Below are 10,128 nucleotides of genomic sequence, written 5' to 3'. Positions count from 1 at the left end.
CAGAAGCCTGACTAGAACCTAGCCAAAGTGCTCCAATCAGGGATGGCCACTCAGAAGCCTGACTAGAACCTAGCCAAAGTGCTCCAATCACGGATGGCCACTCTGAAGCCTGACTAGAACCTAGCCAAAGTGCTCCAATCAGGGATCGCCACACAGAAAACTGACTAGAACCCAGCCAAAGTGCTCCAATCAGGGATCGCCACTCAGAAGCCTGACTAGAACCTAGCCAAAGTGCTGTAATCAGGGATGGCCACTCAGAAGCCTGACTAGAACCTGGCCAAAGTGCTCCAATCAGGGATCGCCACTCAGAAGCCTGACTAGAACCTAGCCAAAGTGCTCCAATCAGGGATCGCCACTCAGAAGCCTGACTAGAACCTAGCCAAAGTGCTAGACTATAAAATACGGGCTCTGGCAGACAAAGACAGAGAGAGAGATACACATACCTAGAGAGAATTTTGAAAGCAATTCTATTTTACAGGGGCTTTGAGAAGTCGTTGACTCAATGACTTCTCATCATTTCAACCCGTGGAAGCGACTTGTCCGTAAAGTGACACTTGTATAAAAAGTTTGTCCAGACCAAATGAATTGCAGAGAAAAATTTTGTTCCAAAAGAGAGAGTTTGTGAACTGAATCCAGTTCCAGATTGAAGAATCATCAAAGCCCTGTATTTGCAATGGTCATCACGCCCTCGCCATTTAGTCTCAAGTCTGGTTATTCCTATTGGACAGGATCGTCGCCCTGTTGGAGCTCATTTTTACAACATCAAGGACTGAACTTTTTGTCACCATCGGTGGAGACCAGCTTTCTTCACCGTAGTACCCGCCAAGATCTCGCCCGTAAGATCTTCTTGTTTACGTAAGATCTTTTCTTCATTCTTTACCCTTGTCACTGTAAACTACCAGTAGTTCCAATCAGCAATTTTCTTTGTTATCCTTATTTTTGACAAGTTAATTGTAACATTCTCATTAAATCCCAATTGTTTGTTTGTTCCTTATATCACTGCGATTTTCTTTGTTTTCTTTGTTGCACTGGAGAAATTCAAGCTTTAGAATAATTACCATTAGTAAATAGTTTGGCGTTTTTCAGATCGTAACATATCTTGGTATTTTCTGTTAAAATAACATCTTGCTTATTAAAGACACTCACCTTGATGCGTTTTAGTCAAGCATACAAGTTCCTGGTGTCTGAATTTAATCGGTGTAGGCTGAAAATAATACCAAAGAAAGCACAAGAAATGTTTTGGTTTGTCAAATAAACAATCAGATGTGATCTTTCTAGGTGTACATTTAAAATAAACACACACAAAAAAAAACACACACAGCAAAACTTCATTTCACAATCTGTAAAGGAGACTGCATTGGGCCAAGAGTCACAAAGTTAAGAGGAAGATCAGAAAGATGGACCACTCATGTCAGAGGAAGCAGAAACAGCTCTCCTTTCAAATTCTGACATAACCCAAATTAAGCCCCCTCAACAATTTTTGCAATATAGCGGCACTGCATGTTTTCAGGAGCTGAGCCTTTGACAGTTTTTAAAGTAACTTGTTGTGGTCATTTTTAAACCAATGTTGTTAAAATCAAACATACTTTTTCTGGTACAGGTCAGCAAGAAATGTATACTTTTCCACTGCGTTGTTCAGTGCACGCAGGCCGACATGCGTGCAGCTTTGAACTTCAAATGACGGTACAATAACAATAAACGGACGTCTGATTGAGTTCAAACTTTACATTTGTAATGATAAGGAATGTGTTTACCGTACATGTGTACCAAGTTTCACAAAGTTTAGTGTGGTACAGCCAAGTTGGGAGGGGGAAGCTGTGAGGTGGGTCAAAAATAACACACCCTTTTGAGCCGGCTTATGGGGAAAAAAGACATAACGCGTAATTCAGTTGCGAAGACCAAAGACTTTGCACAAAACAAATCTAGTCTTGTTTGAGTGTTGCAAGCTGCTGTGCTCGGTGATGAATTTGCTTGGTCATCATTAGCGGGAAGTGATGGTGTAAACGACATGTAACAACCCCCTAAGTCAGTTAAGATGGTGAAATAGGGGTGCTTTCCGTAACAAAAAAAATTTGAATTAGAATTTGAGCAGTCCATTTGCGCCACTTTGGACATCAAACACAGAAATTTGGAAGAAGTTTATAACCAATGAACTTCCTGTGTGCACAATTAAAAAGTAATTAAAAACAACTTTATTGTCAGCATCTAAGAACTTTATATAGCGAGGTCAAAAGGAACGTGGCGCAGTGCCAATGATGACGGAATAATCAAACCAAGACATGAACATACAGGTAACAAATAACTGAAGATTAAAATGCAGCAGTCCTAATCAAAGTGTGTTTGTTCAGCGCTGCTCTGCCTACTTTTCACCAATATAGAGAGCATTTCTATGTTTCAAAAGTCCATAACTGTGTGATTGCAAAACCTTCAGAAGTGCCAGGCTGTATGACAATCCTGTGACGTGTGATCAAACAATGGTGGTTCTATCAACAACATTGAACGCCTTGTCAATGACTAAAAACCGGACAGTAGCGTGAGCAGAACTGTTCAAATGCATTTGCTTTAAAGAAACTTCTAATGAATTTCAGTGAGAAAAAATACATAGAAAATGCCCAATGTTTTAGTAGCAGTCTGCGTAATATCGGCCTGCCTGTCATGGCTTGATAAAGATACGTTTAAAAAAAGGACTGCGAAGAACTTTGTCCATTTTCCCTGGAACTTCAAATTGAAGTCTCAAGACTGAAAGAACAAGGAAAAAAGGAAACATGACAAAGAAAGTTTGGGATAGGACTTCAGCACACCACTTTTCGGAGGACTTCAACAATCACGGATCATAATCATAATTAGTTTCAGAATGTCTCTAATTAAAGTTAACAGATTTGTTTCTAAAATCCACTCAAGCAAATGCCAAGCCTTACATGTTTCCCCACCACAGAGACAGGTCTTATAAAGTGTACTCGCTTCAACTCTTGACTGAAGTTATCCGAGAGAATTAACTTTGAAGGTCTTGAGGGGCTCACTGAAGGACTGTATACATTAAAAGAACAATTTCTTTGTCTTTGTATTGATAAACACTCACCCGTATTCTCTTACTTGCAATCTGCTCTCTCACGATGCCGTCTTCATCTGCAGCTTAAGATGATCGGTGGTCGTTCTGAGGAGCGGAGCGGCCGCTCGTGCCTTTAAACTGGCCAGCCATTTCCTGAGCAGCGACTGCTGAACCTGGCCTGGTTTCTGATTGGCCATGGCACGCTGTCACTCACAGACATTTCACCAACTCTCCTCGTATTGGTCGAGTTGTATTGGTGGACATGAGCTGCTTGTTACTTGTGTCTATAAACATAAAGATGAAACACACACACCTGTCAATTAGGTAGGCGTGTTCATCTCATACCCCAATTAACTTGTCCCCATTAAACTCTTACCCAAATCACTTGTGCAACAGTAAATTAAAATGAAAGAGTTTTTCTCATGTTTGTTGGGTGGAAGTAACATTTAATTTGATATGTTGACACAAACTTTGGGCTAAAGGCTCAGAGGAAGCAAGAATCATTGACAGTTAAGGGTGGAATCACGACCAAAACTTCTGGGGCCAGTGTACTGGGAGCCCCTAAATTGCTGAAGTTTTTCTCTAAGTAACGTTTAACAGCCTTTCTGAGGAGTGAGGCTGGATCTGGGGGGGCTTTAACACCCCCCGTTTTACACAGAAACACAACGCATCACTGTACCACTTTTGGAGCCAACCCCAGACCAGAAACAGCCAACTTTCTTGGGCTGCTGCAGGTTAACCTAGAGGCAGGAAAGTTGCCTCTTGCCCGAGTCCCCTCACACCCAACATGCAACGACTGATTCTATCTGTATATTTTAGGGGACAGAAGTAAGTTCCTGTTATTTGTGACAGGCATTCCCATCAATCATGGTGGAATTCTTATTCTTCTTTGAACAGCTTAACTTGTAGTCGAGTCAACCTGCATGTGGGTACATCAACTCTAGTCCCAGTCACCTCGTACCCACCCTCAACATGCAATGGCTGATTCAATCATGACAGTACATCTGTTTCCCAGTGACTGAAGTTCCTGTGATTTTTCCGGCCAAGTAACTCTGTGCTGCATGTTAGATGATCTCCAGTCACGTCCACAGTCATGATTTTTCCCGAGTGAATTTTCTGTTCAGAAAGAAAATAATAACTTGCTTAGAAGGCAAGGGATTGTATAGATGAAAGCTAGAAAAAGCACCAATTTCCACATAGCAGCATTTAGTAAAAGTGTCTTCCAAATTCTGCATGATATCAAATTCTTTCACTGCGAGACACTGCTTTGAAGTGTATGTGTACATAATTATGCTCCTACAGTCAACCCAAAGCCATAGTTGAATAACCTTTGAAGTGTACCTGCAATGAATTTTTCTTAGACCTAGTTTTTCTGCAACTTTTTTTTGCTCTTCTGCAATGGATGAAAACTGTTTTACATTCCAATTTGGTTAAATGCATTGAAAAGGGAACTTTTTCAAACACTTGAAATAACCCACAAGTGTACTTGGGTGGGACTTGAACCCACCACTTCCTGCCGAGGGTTCGAGTCCCACCTGAGTACGCTTGTGTTTTTTTTCACAAGCTGAAATTAACATCTCCCTGACGCAAATCCACTTTTAGATATTCGAATACCTGTGCTTTCCTGGACAACTGAGGGCGCTGTTGCTGTGATGTCATCCAGGGAAGGCATAGTTCTTCACATAGGTTAACTGAATCGCAAAAGTGCATTTTGAAGGTTTACAAGTAATGCATTTCACACAAATTGATTGCAGCTACCCTGGTAACAACTTAGGTACAATGCTGTAAAAATCCTTTACAGGTACCTACATGTATGCCACCTTCACACTGCATCACACTCAGCAACAACACTTAAAGTTAGCAAGAAATTCAAAGCAAGAATGATTTACTAGGAACCATACCCACTCATTCCGATTCAAACACCATGATATGGTAAACTGTGCCCCAAAACTGTTCATTTTGGGTATGCCTGAACCCATGTTGAAGCACAAGCAGTTTAGGGGTACAGTACCCAATGCCACAAATTCTCACACTTTACTGGTGTTCAATTCTGTGTGGTTAGGGAAGGCTAGGGTTAAACTGTTGACATGTCATAATATACTGCTGAAAATGAATCTGAATGAAACAGTTTCAGGCTAGAAAAATTTTCATGATGAGCAAATGACTGGAGTGGTTATCACCGAGAATCAGCCGTTGAAGATTAATACTCTGAGCCAAATTGTTTCACCAACATGGAACCTAAGTTTATTTCGCAACGGGCAAACAGAACTCTTTATGAAAGTGCCAGGGTCAACCCGTACCACAGTCAACTCTTCATCGAGTTCCCTTTGTACCCCAACTTCATAATCCAAAGTGAATTGTTCCTCACATCGGTCGGGTGGGAGTTACTTTCATTTGATATGTTGACACACACTTTGAGTCGGTCAACCTAAGTACAGTCAAGCTGTAGCCAGGCTGATCAACTCTTGCCCGGGTCCCCTCCTGCCCACCTTAAATATACAATTCTACCATAACTGTATGTTTTCAGGCGACAGAGGTCCCTTGGGCCGCCAACCTTGAGAAAGAGCTGAGAGTGAGAATTGGTGATAGGGCATGGGAGCATGGAGCCCTATGGCGTGAAGTTCAGGGCCCACTTAAGGATCCCAACATCTTCGGACTCTAGATGCACCATACAGTTGAGTTTAAAATCATCATTATTCTTGGCTAAAAAATGTAACTTGGGCCATATTCCTCCTGTTTCTAAAAATCCTCAGATTGCCCAAAATTTTCAAAGCCCATGATTTATGATTTCGTATACAGTCATTAATTAATGCACTGAGTATGTGTGTTTATTACTTAAAACTCATAAAACTAAGCCAATGGCACAAGATAAAAGTCACCGTAAAGTATTCAAAAACAAATTGAGCATGTAAGAAACACTGACAAATATTTCGATTTGTGACCTGTGGGGAAATCCACGAAGAAACATGGCTCATACAGTTAAAAATTTCTGAGCATTAACCCTCCTATGCGGAAGTCACTCTTTGGGTCATTTGGTAAACACCCCAAAGAAGCACAGCTGTGTCGTGTTGTGCACTGCACTAACTGTCCCTCACAGGAATATCAGATTGCACTTTTATGCTGCCCCGACAACTGTGCTTCACTGTTTCATGTGCATAATTGTGCAGTAAACCAAATGCAGTGAAGAGGACTGCATAACAGACCCTGGGTCATTTTGTGCTGGCAACCAACTGTGTACACATTGAACCTATGCATGTTTGAGTTCCATGTAGATAATACATCCACAAGTGACTGTGGGCACTTGTGCATGTTTGTGCTGTAAAACCAAAGGAGGGTTAATAATGATTCTAATAAGCCAATTTCCCATTCCGTTGCCATGTTGATTTTAGTGCCCTCACTTAAGTAAGTGAACAAATTATCTACAACAAAAACTGCAAGCATCTATTTGCCAAATGTTACGCAATGTTGTTGTCGGGAATTTGTTCTCCTCTGTAAAATCTTCTGAGCATGCACACATGAAAAGTGATAAAGGCTTTATTTCTATTAGTTTTAGATGGCTGACAAAACTTTTTGCCGTAATGTTTTTTTCTCGAGCTGCCACAGAAGTGATGTCACCTCTAATGGTCAGTTAATGCACAGAAAGGTGTCTGGTTCTGCTGTAGAGAAATCATGGTGTCAACAATGCATAATGCAAGGTTTGTAAACAAAACTCATATCTCGATTGAAACAAATGTTGGTCCAGTGACACAAAAACTAGGCCCAGGCCCATCTTTATTAGCCTAAATTTAAATTTTTGTTCGAAAAAGTTAATTTCTGAGTACGACTTGGCCGAATTACAAATCCCAAGCCCCCAAAAACTGGTACGAGAGAGTGTTTTCTTTGTAATGTGTTGACGTTTCTATTGCCATATTCAGTTCCAAACTAAATCAAGTACTGATGTAGGTCTAAGCCCAAACCAGCTGCAGCAAGTTCTACACCGTGTATAGTAGGTACATGTAGGCTTACATGTTCATGATTACAATAAGACTAGTTTAGTAGTTATCATAAACATGTACGTAAGGGCATTGGACTTTGTAACACAGGCCTAGGACCTACCCGTTAACATTTGGCCGGCAAAAATGCGAAGTTCTCTGGATAAACTCCGCCTCTCTGACAACATCCAGCAACCGACAACTTCTACTGAGTTGCTTTCAAAATATCTCCGTAGAATCTTCAATCAAAAGATGGAACTAGAAGGTCACACTCACAGTCTTGCGCTGAGCCCACAGTGTACTTTAAATTTCTCCCCTAAAATACAATAGCGCCCTCTATAGAGATAAACTTCTAACCTTGTCCCCGTTTTCTTGAAATTAGGCTTCGACAGTTTACTGCTCCTGTAACCGCAACTAGAGTAGCATTTCGTCATGGGGGTCTCAACTTTGTTGGGTTATTATTTGGGGCCAGACCTATTTTCTATGTAGGTCAAATCATTTTGAGAAAAAAAATGTGTCTAATAAAGGAAATCAGTCAAATGTGATAGAGCAAAACCGTATCAAGGCCACAAACTTAGGCAAAATTATGAGAGCGCCACCTAGGCTGAGCGAATCCAGTTAGAATCAGCAATAAAATGGACATTGTGGTAGTGGACATCCAGAGTATAAATACTTCACTAATTTTCAAACTGATGTCTCCTTCAATCCAGTAGAAACGGATTAGGACAATTAAAAATTGTATAAGGTTATTTGGTTCAAAGTGAAGAGGCTCCTACATGTCAACACTTCCAATTGCTCACTTATATGTCCCCTTCCTTCCTTATTTGGTCTCTGAAAGTCAATCTATGACATAAATGAATTACATTGATGATGACCATCACATCAGTTCAAAGGATTCTGGTCGTCGCCCCACAGGGGAATTGTCACATCGCCTTGGCACCGTCGCCGGTAAATTATTGCCGGGATTTTATTGCAAGGAATGAACAGTCCTTGGGCAGTTCACGATACCATGATGCCATTTGCAAAACTGAGTAAGCAGAGAGACTTCCTTGCGAGGCCAGCTTGGCCTCCACAACCACTCCCGCAACCAAGACTGAGTTTCTGATGAGAAAAACCACTGTTCAGATTCTGTCCAGCTGACAAGTTCATTGACAACGCAACTGAGTACATGCGATTCCCAGAGAATCCCAACAACAAACTGAAAAAGAGATTGACGGCGGGTAATCTGATGGATAATCACATATTTCCTGTGGAGATATTTAACAAAGAAGTGACTCATATCCCGGCTAGGGTGGCCACCTGGCTTCACGTTCAAGTTGTATGCTACCCCTATAGCTAAAACTCATCTTTATGTACAAACTGACCGCATTTCTCACCACAGGCATTCCCAAACTGGCATTCAGTTACTTTCTAAAGAACTTTTTGTCTATAAAGCAAACTTGTGTTTGTTTGAATGCCCCAAAGTGCATCCTTCCATTCTGTCTGTACCATTGAAATTACGTGAAGTTAGCAATTAACAAGTACCTTGCTGTAACACAAAGGTTTTTTCTGAATTGTTATAAATTCTCATCAATTCGTTTGAAAGTAACTGTGTACATTTATATGAAAAACTCGATTAATGATTTTCTACAGAAAGTTTAATGTGGGTAACAATGCTCTAGCTAGGACCATTTTAGTGCCGGGTAAATTTTTGGATTATAAAGCATAGTGAGCGCAGTTCTTAACGCTTTCTGATGCTTGAAATACGATCCAATTGGTACATTTAAATTTTCAGTAATATTTCAGTTCATTTTTTGGAAAATCCGTGGTGGGTGGCACAGCCAATTTCAACCCTGAGTGCCGGGGGGAAATTTGCAGAACCGTGCCGTGCCGCCCGGCGCCGCCCACCACGGCTAGAACCCTGGTGAGTAATTTGGAAGTAAACTGTGGAGCAGTGCAGGATATTCGCTTGGGGGAGTTACAATCATAACAATTGATATAGTGCAGTATTCCACGAATTCTAAACTGAGAAGGAAGTATATTGATTAAGAACCTACCTGGCGTATCCTGGAGACCCGCTTAGCAACAGACTTCTTGAGTTGTATTCCAGCAACTATGACAGTCACGCACTGTTCCATTCTGCTTAAATATGTACTAAAGATTTGCTGTTGTGAGCAGTAGGTTGCTTGAATCAAGCGCTTGTCAACCCCCCCCCCAAGGATATTGTGTATTTCCTCTTGCAGCCTGCACAAAGTTTGACAGTTTGGGATCTGAAGCTGTCTTGTGGCAAGGTTTTTCACTTCAGGTGCTTTCCGTTTTAAGTTTAGACTAGGCTGTCGCAGGTGGCATGTGGGGATCATCGGGGAAAATCTGGCTGTCGAATTGAATCGGCCATCTGGGAAACCTATCATACAAACTTGGCACAGATGACCTACATGTACATTGCAGATCTACAGATGTTCTTTTGGATGATTTTAGCTATACTTTTCCCGTTGTACCTTTGAGAAAAGTTTGCTTATTAAATATACATGTAAGCTATACTAGCTGGTGCTCCTGGGCCAAGGTAATAAGATGTCATGTTTATTGCATAGAAACTCTTGAATTTTGTATGAACTACATTCCCCTTTTTTTCTACAGCTCGACTTCCCTTCACTCCAATTTCATCCCCATCCCCAACCCAGTGTGACAAGTCGTCAGTTACTGATCCTCTGCCGTCAAAGAAACGGAGCTGTCATGCACCGATAAGTCCCTGGCTACTAAATTGAAGAGTAGCGATGTCAAGTTAAGTGCCAAGAAGCCAGCAGAGAACCCCACCAAAAAATTCTTTGCCAAGAAGGTGTCTGCCGGCGGCCCCGGTGACCCCCAAGAATTCGCGGGCAGAAACGATCGACTTGGACCCAGAGGTGACTTCCAGCTATGAAGACACGGAATCTGGCAAGCAGACCTCATCTTCTGCCACTCCGAAGAGGTCGCAGTCCTCCAGACCCAAGTCTCTGGATAGCTTTCTTCAGACAACTCAGCAGCCCCAGGTGTCAACCTCTGACGATGTCATTGATATCTTGGACCATGAAGATGAAGATCTGTCCAGTGGCATCAAGGAATCACTGGACGAGGACGGCAATGGTAAAA

General features: G+C 41.6%; 1 protein-coding gene and 1 pseudogene across 5 annotated transcripts in view; one reads left to right on the top strand and one right to left on the bottom strand.

Annotated features, from left to right (window-relative positions):
* LOC110987437 (uncharacterized) overlaps window positions 1–10,128 on the bottom strand; it is a 64,594-nt gene that overhangs the window by 12,015 nt on the left and 42,451 nt on the right. Inside the window, exons 1-5 of one of the 5 annotated variants that reach the window (XM_087137385.1) lie at window positions 7,145–7,329; window positions 4,664–4,740; window positions 4,015–4,165; window positions 3,080–3,333; window positions 1,147–1,204 (exon numbers count right to left, since the gene is read on the bottom strand). The gene's annotated coding sequence lies outside the window, so the exon portion shown is untranslated. Of the gene's footprint in view, window positions 1–1,146; window positions 1,205–3,079; window positions 3,334–4,014; window positions 4,166–4,663; window positions 4,741–7,144; window positions 7,330–10,128 lie in introns of those variants that run through there. The other 4 variants (XM_087137388.1, XM_087137386.1, XM_087137389.1 and 1 more) reach the window with 4 other exon arrangements.
* LOC147799245 (uncharacterized) lies at window positions 7,875–10,124 on the top strand (annotated as a pseudogene).

Source organism: Acanthaster planci, linkage group LG05 (genome assembly GCF_054643075.1).
Source record: "Acanthaster planci isolate LZ-2023a linkage group LG05, COTS_SCS, whole genome shotgun sequence".
In the NCBI taxonomy this organism is placed as follows: domain Eukaryota; kingdom Metazoa; phylum Echinodermata; class Asteroidea; order Valvatida; family Acanthasteridae; genus Acanthaster; species Acanthaster planci.
The sequence above is the reverse complement of the archived record's forward strand: the minus strand, read 5'-3'. Positions and strand labels throughout refer to the sequence as shown.